Raw genomic sequence first — 9,066 nt, forward strand, 5'->3', positions numbered from 1 at the left:
TTTTTATGGGTTTTTTTTTGCATATTCAAAATTCTTTGCAGTAAACGCCTATTGTTTATTTAATAAGAAAAATGATTTCTTTGTCAAAATAAAGAAACATACTTGTTTCCCAGAGACAAATAGCATCTGACCAGTCTTAGTAGCATCACAGAACCCAGAGCAAAAATACATTATGCTTTCTTAAAAGTTAACAACAATGTAATTTTAATATATTTTAAAGTATAACAGTGCACTAGAGGGTGAAATTGGTCATGTATAAGGGTTCGCTCCTACTTACCAAAAACAGAGGCAGAGGATAAGTCAGAGTGGGCCTCAGTGTATACTGGTATCCTTTCAGTCACATTGGAGAAATGGAGGCAGAGAATTTTTTTTTCCTTCCTTTTACATTTATGAGTATTCTCATGAATTTTTTAGATAAAAAAATTATCTTTTTATTATAGAAATTTTGGATTTGAGGCTCAGCTTTACCAGTTACTAGCTGTATGACATTAGGGAGCAGAAAAATTACACAAACTTTTGAAAACATCACTTTCCCATCTCTAAAATTATAGTTATATCTACTTCACTGGGGAATGCTGTGCTCAGCAAAGATAATGCATGTTCAAGTGTTTCCTAAACTGTAAAGTCCAGTGCAAACTTTGGTGAAAAGAACATAGGCTCTCACTAGGCAGCCTTAGTTAACATCCTGACTGTGACACTAAATAGTGTGTGAAATCTAAGCAAAGTGTATAACTTCCCTGAGCTTCAGTTTTCTCCTCTAGAAAGTAGAGATAATATCTTTTTTTATATATAAGGTACCTGGAGCATTGTAAACACCTAATATAGGAAGGTTGTAATTATATTGTCTGTACTTTCTCAAGAATAATCAAAGTTAGCTCTTCTACTTCAAAGAGCTGTCCCAGGAGACAGGAACAAGACAGAAGTTCCTTCAAAAACTGTTCTCAAAAACATTAGCACTATGAAGAGCAAAGGGCAACTGGTAAGATGCCTGGTTCCCTACCCACCCCCCAGAGCATTTTTCCAGACTCTCTAACCCAGACACCCAAGCTCTGAGCTACCTTTCTGAAATACTATCAAAAGAAAAGAGCAAGAGAGTCTAGGTGTGAAAAAAATATGAAAAAGAAATCGTGAAGGTTAATTTTATGTGTCTAGTTCACTGAATCACAGGGTGCCCATATATTTGGTCAAACATTATCTTGAGTATGTCTGTAAGGAGGTTTAGAAGTATGATTAATATTGGGATTGGTAGACTAAGAAAAGCAGATTGGCTTCCTAATGTGGGTGGGCCTGATCCAGTTGGTTGAAAGCCTGAATGAAACAAAAATGCTGATCTCCTGGGATTAAGAGGGAATTCCTTCTCCTTGACATCTTGAACATTGGTTTCTCCCTGCTTTCAGACTCAAGCTGAAGCATCAGCTTTTTGGGTCTTGAGCCTTCAGATTGGAACCATACCTTGCTTCTCATGGTTCTTAGGCCTCCAGACTCAGACTCCTAGGTCTCCAGCTTGCCGACTCACCCTGCAGATCTTGGAAATTGCCATTCTTCATAATCAACATGAGCCAATCCCTTAAAATCAATCAATCAATCAATCTATCTATCTATCTATCTATCTATTACATATATGGACACCATTTTTCTATAGAACCCTAAACAGGAATTCTCACCTTAAGTAACACAAATCCAACTGCTAGGAGGATTTGGGGAACCACTATGTTCCTGAATCATGTGTCTCTGCAGCCACACAGCACGAATAGGCAGCAACTATTGAGCAGCATGCCCAGCTTCTCACTGTGTCTCATCAACGTGAGCTGATAAATCATGACCTTCCCCTATTATTTGAGGATTGCAAATCAATACTTCCATTATTATTATTACTCCCAAGGCACCTCTCCAGGAACATCTGACCTGCTCTCGCCCAAGCACAGAGTGAAAAGGATGATAAATCTGTTTCTGAGAACCCATCGATCACAACATGAGGGAAAGGAGAAAACAGAAAGAAGAAATATAAGATATATGGAAAAGAGAAAGAAAGAAAGAAAGCAGAAGTTTGAAAAAGCCTTTAAAAACTCAGTGTCTTCCTAGAACTTCCTTTGATGGGAGCCCTTTGGGGTAATGGTTAAAATGGCAGTACCCTAGAGATGCCAAGTGTATAGATCAGGGGAATGACCCAATAATCTGCCTTAATTAACCACCTCTTCAGGTGATTTTATGCACTTAAAGTTTGCAGCTTAAAAACTTAGAGATCTTCACTCCTGGAAAGATCATTGGTAAGGATCTTGAGGTTTTGTGGTCCTGCTGTTCATCTCTCTGAGATAAGTTTTGCAGAATAACTGTATGCACATTTGTAGGAATGGGAAAGCATCTTTCATGTCAAAATCAGCTTCATTCCAGTGAAGCAGAGAAGGGATGCCCCTTGACTGACACCCATGATTTTAAAACCTCAGTGTGCACCAGTCAGCCAAAGGGCTTGTTAAAACAGAAGTTGCTGAGCCCCACTCCCATAGTTTCTTATTCACTAGGTCTTGGGTGGAGCTTGAGGATTTACATTTCTAACAAGTTGTCAGGTGATGCTAATGTTGCTTGTTCAGGAAATACATTTTGAAAACCATTGGTTTATACTGTGGATGGATTCTTGGAAAGCAGCACATTGAGGGTTCCCTTTTTTCTTATTTAGGCAGAAAAATGTAAATAATAGAGAGAAAAAAATCACCTGCTTCCTTTCCACCCACAATCCACTGAACTCACACACACACACACACACACACACACACACACACACAGCTCCTCCTAAAAAAAAAAAATCACACCATATATTGGACTATGCTTACCTTCTTCACTGAAAACATCAGGAACCTCTCTCCACTCTTCCATGGCACACATCTACATCATAACTTCCAACAAACACACAGTACTAGCACTGTCTAGATTCATAATTGGATGTGAAATTTCCTTCAATAACTCTAATGTTTTAATTAAATATGATAAGAATCAAATAGAAAAAAAAAGAATCAAATAGAGAAAAACACAAATAGAAAACACATCTCAATTCCCACCATCCCAAGATGATCCTTGATAATGAACTCATGTACATCTTTCAATGCATATATTCCGATATACATTTATAATTTTACATAAATTGAATAATATAATCTAGGTTATTTTGTGACCTTCTTTTTCTACTTATATAAAATATATTTTAATAAAGCAAATACAACCTCAGAAATCCTCAGGAAATGTATTACTTAATGGAATCTTAATACAAATCCTCTTAGGAAATGAAAGTCTTATATATATTGTGAAAATTTATCAACACTACTTGCAGGCCTACTATGCTATCGATTTTCAGTGCATGCATGTGCACACACACGCATGTATGCATTCCATGATTCATTCCTCAGGTTTGCTTTAGGAAGACTTCATCTCTAGTAAGGATAAGACTTTTGTAGTATATCAGAGTTCTTGGTCTAAGTCACAGTTCACAGCACAGATGGTCTAAAACTCAGAGTATGTGGAGCTTCTGGTGTAAATTCTGGATTTTGTCCAGCAGTCTAGGTCTAAGGACACTGATCTCTGGTTGCAGTTGAACTTCACCAATGTTCTGGTCCAAGAATGAGTCACTGACAAAAGATCTAGTAAGCAAAGGGCGGAAGTGAGGAGGGGGAGGGGAGAGGGGGAGGTTCTTGATAAGATCAGTACAGCCCATAGAGCACAGACATGCTCCACACCCATGCCAGGGGGCTTTCATAAGAACCAAGCACCCCTTTACATCCATAGAATGTAGTTACACATTTTTATACAGTATCCCTTTGCTAATTTGTCTCTATTTTCCAAATGAGTCTTGGTGTAAATACAAGAAATGCCCTGAGCACAGGCCCCAACATGCAGCAGGCACTCAGTGTCACTGAGAAGACAGTATGAGACTGCACATGCTCTCAGACCTCCCACTTTGTGCCTGCCTCTCCTCTCTGGGCCAGACCACACTTTCATTCTGTAGACTACAAGGCATGGACATTTCAGGACACCAAGGACACCAAGAGACAGCAATGAATCGAAGATGAGTTTCCTAGAGATGAAGCACACTTCTTATTCCCCCATCAAATCTAAAACCTAATGAAAGTCCAGGTATTACTATACAGCCTCAGCCCTCTGCTTAAAGGTAGAAATTGTCATCATCATAGTAAACTTGAGCTTCAGAATAGACCTAACTGACTTGCTGACAGAGGAAGACAACAGAAGGGCTTAACCCACCACATATAGCTAATCATGCCAGGAAATGGAAGGAGCCTTTAAAACCTCTGTATCCTTTTTCCCTGGGAGAAACTAGGGATCCTGGTAAAGTCTAATTAAGCCTCTTTTTGCCTTGCTTGGAATACAAAGCCACAATGTATCCCTAATGTATTTATAGAAGGCAAGGAAATAAAGTTTCAAATAAAGGGACAGGGAGACCATAAAAGGGATGTACCCATGATTCTCATCTTTAAAAGAAACTAGTTCTCTCTGCAATCCATGCTAAAGAAAAATTGTCACATGCCATTAATTCTATCTGATCCCATGAAGAAGGAAAATGCTGTATGGCAGTGCTAGGTGTCTCAAGTTTCATTAGTGATTTTCCCCAAGAGTCTCCTATAACAGCATGTAAAGCATTTAGTATAGTACCTGGATGGACCCCCGTAAGTATAATTAATATATGTAATCTAGCAGCAGCAGCTATAGCAAGAATGACTGCAGAGAGTGCTCATTTAGCTAGCCAGAACCCTGCTCAGCATAGAACTCAAGTTTTCTCACAATTAAAGAAGTACCTTTCCCATGAGCCCCCTCCCTATTCCTTCAGAGTCTGAGACTTTGCCCTTCTGTCTCCAGTCTTCCAAGTTCTTCGGCCACCCTTGGGTCTGCTCTCTGCAGTGTCCCTGAATCCACGACGACAGAGATATCCCAGCTGAAGAACTGAACTTCACAGGTCTGACACTGACACAACCCATGGAATTCAGTTCTCAAAGCTGAGGATACACACCAGCCTTCTGGAGTCAGCACAAAGCCCCCCTCCGTGTGGTCCTGGCCAGCCCCAGCCCTGTAAGATATGAGAGAGAAAAGGAAGGTGAACCCAGATCAAGTCATGGCACTCATAAGTTCTAAGCATTGGGAGGGATGTGTGCAGTAGACATTGTGCATCATTTAATAGCATTAAACAATATAGCTGGTCTTCCCTGCCTCATGTCCCCAACACGTATCATCATCCCCTTGCCTGGAAAACTCTTCCCTCTCGTTAACACCAACTTATCCTTGGGTTCTCACCTTTAATGACATTTTCTCAGAGAGACCATCAATAGCAAACACTAATTGTTCACCCAACTTTTGTTTTTCCCTCCTTTCATAGTAATAGAACCCTAGAATTTAATCTGGGCACATGAACACCTGGTACATCCCAGCGTCGTGTGACTGAGTTCTGGCTCTGAGCAGAAGTGATGAGCTTTCCAATGCCTCTTTTCTCCTTCTCACTGCCTAGACTGGGGAGCCCCTCCTCCAAGGGAAGAAAAGGAGCAACATATAGAAGATCCTTGAAAATTGTAGGACTTCCGTATGAGACCTAGACTGCTTACACCTGTACTGCTGCACCAGCAAGAATTAAATATTTGCCTCATCTAAGCCAGTGCTATTTGGAAATCTCGGCTGGAGCACCTGAATGTTACAGTTTTTCTAATACCTCTTCTCTAACCCCCATTAGCCTCCTGCTATTCTCTTTCATAATATCCAGTTCTTTCCCTTTATAGCACTTACCATAATTTGTAACTATAAATCTCTCCTTATAATTATTTGATTAATATCTATCTACCCAGCAAGACTGTTTTCCACAAGGGCAGAGACCATGCTAGGGTTTTTAACATATATATAATAGCTTTCTTGAGATATAATTCACATTGTATACTATTCACTTATTTAAAGTGTACAATACAGGGGCGCCTGGGTGGCTCAGTTAGGTAAGTGCCTACCTTCAGCTTAGATCATGATATCCAGGTCCTGGGATCAAGTCCCATTGCAGGCTCCCTGCTCAGCTGAGAGTCTGCTTCTCCCTTTGCCCCTCCCCCTGCTTATGTGCTCTCTTCTCTCTCCCTCCCTCTCAAATAAAATCTTTTTTTAAGTGTACAATACATTGGTTTTGGTGTCTTCACAGAGAAAGCAACCATCATCATAATCATTAGAACACTTTCATCATCCCCAAAATAAACCCAATACCCATTAGGCACTCTGTTTTCCCCCTAGCCCTAGGCAATCACTAATCTATTTTCTGTCTTTAAATATGTGCCTGTTCTGTGCATTTTATACAAATGAAATCATACAATATGGGACATTTGTGGCCGACTTATTTTACTTAGCATGATGTTTTCAAAGTTTATTTATGTTTTAGCATGTATGAGTACTTCACTCCTTTCAATGAATGGATAATATTCCATTGTATGGATATACCACATTTCATTTATCCATCCATCAGTTGATGGGCATTTGGGTTGTTTCCATTTTTTGCCTATTATGCTTAAAGCCTCTGTGAACACTTGTGTACAATCTTCTGTGTAGACATACGTTTTCATATATCTTGGGTATATACCTAGGAGTAGAATTTCTGGGTTATATGGTAACTCTATGGTTGACCTTTTGAGGAACTGCCAGACTATTTTCCAAAGTGGCCACACTATTTTACAACTCTACTAATAGTATATGATGGTTTCAATTTCTCTACATCCTCACCAATATTTGTTATTCTCTTTCTTTTGATCATAGCCATCCTACTAGGTGTGAAGTGGTATCTTGCTGTGGTTTTGATTTGCATCTCCCTGATGGTTAATGATGTGAGCATCTTTTCATGTGTTTACTGGCCATTTGTATGTATTCTTTGAAAAAATGTGTATTCAGATCCTTTGTCAATTTCCCAAGTGGGTTTTCTTTTTTATTGACTTGTAATAGTTCCTTATATGTTCTGGATGCAAGTCCCATATATATGATTTGCAAATATTTTTCTCATTCTGTGGGTTGTCTTTTAACTTTCCTGATGGATGTGTCTGTGTGTATTTTCCACAACATTATTTCTAGCTTTAGTATAATGTCTGGATCATGGTAGGTACTCCAGAGTTTAGGAAGAAAGGAAGGAAGGAAGGAAGTTTTAGATATCACGTCACTAATTTCCTTATTTTATAGATGGAGAAATGGGAAGTCTAAAGGTACTCAGATGTCAGCATGATGAGATAATAAAAACAAGGAGCTAGAAGTTAGAACTGGGTTCTAGTCCCAGCTTGTTTCCTACTACTGTAAGAACTAGGCAAGTCACATAACCTCTCTGCACATCAGAGACCTCCTCTTTCCATAATTTGCAACTATAAATCTCTTTCATGGAAGGAGCAAAGGAACAATGCATGAGAAAGTATTGCTTGACCATGAGTTATAATTAAGGCCCAAGATCAAATAGCTTAATCCATCAAGTCAGAAAAAGTTAGTGGCTGGCTCAGTTTTGGTCCAGGGTACATGCTGGGGCATCATAATTCATTTTTCAGATTGTTGCCAATTTCCATCATCAGTTGGGATACTTTCTGGTTCAATGCAGGGAAAGAGTCACTAAGTCCCAAATCACACAAATTCTGAGGCTTCCTATCCACTGAGAGTCCTAAACAAGAAGTGATCCTTCCACTAAGTATAGCCCCGATCAGGGATAATGTCTTATTCACTACTAAATCCTTAGCACCTAACACTGTGCCCATCTATGGTAGATGCACAAAAGTATTGTTTAATTAGTGAACAAATGAATGAACAAATAAATATCAATTGTAATATGAACCCAAATCTCAAAATTTTAATGAAGCAGATGAGAATGAATTTACCAGGTAGAAGAATTCTGAGGTAGCATCTGGGCATATCTAAGGGTAGTAACACAAAATGATTAAAGAACAGGCTTTTGAGTTTGTCTACCAGGGTTGTAATCCCAGCTCTGCCACTGGCCAGCTGTGTGAACCTGGACAAGTTACTGACCTCTCTGAGACTCATTTTTCCCACCTGTACTATAAGGATAATAGTAGATCTACGTCACTGAGTTGTTGGGATTAAGCCAGGTAATGGTTCTAGAACACAGTGCCTGGCATGAAGTAAACATTCAATAAACGGTGTTTTATATCAGAATCAGGAATGAGTGATGTGACAGATTAACAAAGTCTGTGACAAATACAGAAAGGGGGGGAAAAAAAACAAATACCGAAAGGGAAAGAGGCAGCCACATATTTTTTTTTCTTTTTTAAATGTTATTTATTTATTCATGAGAGAGAGAGAGAGAGAGAGAGAGAGAGGCAGAGACACAGGCAGAGGGAGAAGCAGGCTCCATGCCCGGAGCCCGATGCGGGACTCGATCCCAGGACTCCAGGGTCACGCCCTGGGCCAAAGGCAGGTGCTGAACCGCTGAGCCACCCAGGGATCCCCAGCCACATATTTTAATCTCTGCTTATACTTATATTTGTTTATATCTATCGCTGTGCTACACCCATGCCTTTCACTCCTGTTCCATGCCAGGCTTCATGCTCCATTCATCCATGGCCCTAAGCCAAAACTCCAGGCATTTTTTATTCTGGTTGGATCCACACAATTTGGTGATTACTATATACATGTCTTGTACTGCTCATGCTGTAGCATCAATTTTGCCTACTCAGAATGATCCCCTGGCACTTGCTTCCCTGGGTGGCATGTAATGGCTTCTCTATCACCCTCAACTAAATGTAGCCTTTTATACTTAGAATACAGTGCAATGGGGCAGCCCGGGTGGCTCAGTGGTTTAGCGCTGCCTTCAGCCCGGGGCCTGATCCTGGAGACCTGGGATTGAGTCCCACGTCAGATTCTCTGCATGGAGCCTGCTTCTCCCTCTGCCTGTGTCTCTGCCTCTGTGTGTGTGTGTGTGTGTGTGTGTGTGTGTGTGTGTGTGTGTCTCATGAATAAATAAATAAAATCTTAAAAAAAAAAGAATACAGTGCAATGAACAATGTACATATCTGCCTTGGAGGGACTCCACTGTTTCATCTCTTTTTTTTTTTTTATTTA

At 39.9% G+C, this 9,066-nt stretch overlaps 1 non-coding gene across 1 annotated transcript; it reads right to left on the reverse strand.

Moving 5' to 3' along the window:
• Positions 1-4,936: 4,936 nt before the first annotated feature.
• MIR146A (microRNA mir-146a) lies at positions 4,937-4,994 on the reverse strand. Its single transcript, NR_049321.1, has one exon. It is a non-coding gene; the product is annotated as a microRNA mir-146a (primary transcript).
• Positions 4,995-9,066: the final 4,072 nt, after the last annotated feature.

The sequence above is a fragment of the Canis lupus genome, chromosome 4, assembly GCF_011100685.1.
Source record: "Canis lupus familiaris isolate Mischka breed German Shepherd chromosome 4, alternate assembly UU_Cfam_GSD_1.0, whole genome shotgun sequence".
Classification (NCBI taxonomy): Eukaryota; Metazoa; Chordata; class Mammalia; order Carnivora; family Canidae; genus Canis; species Canis lupus.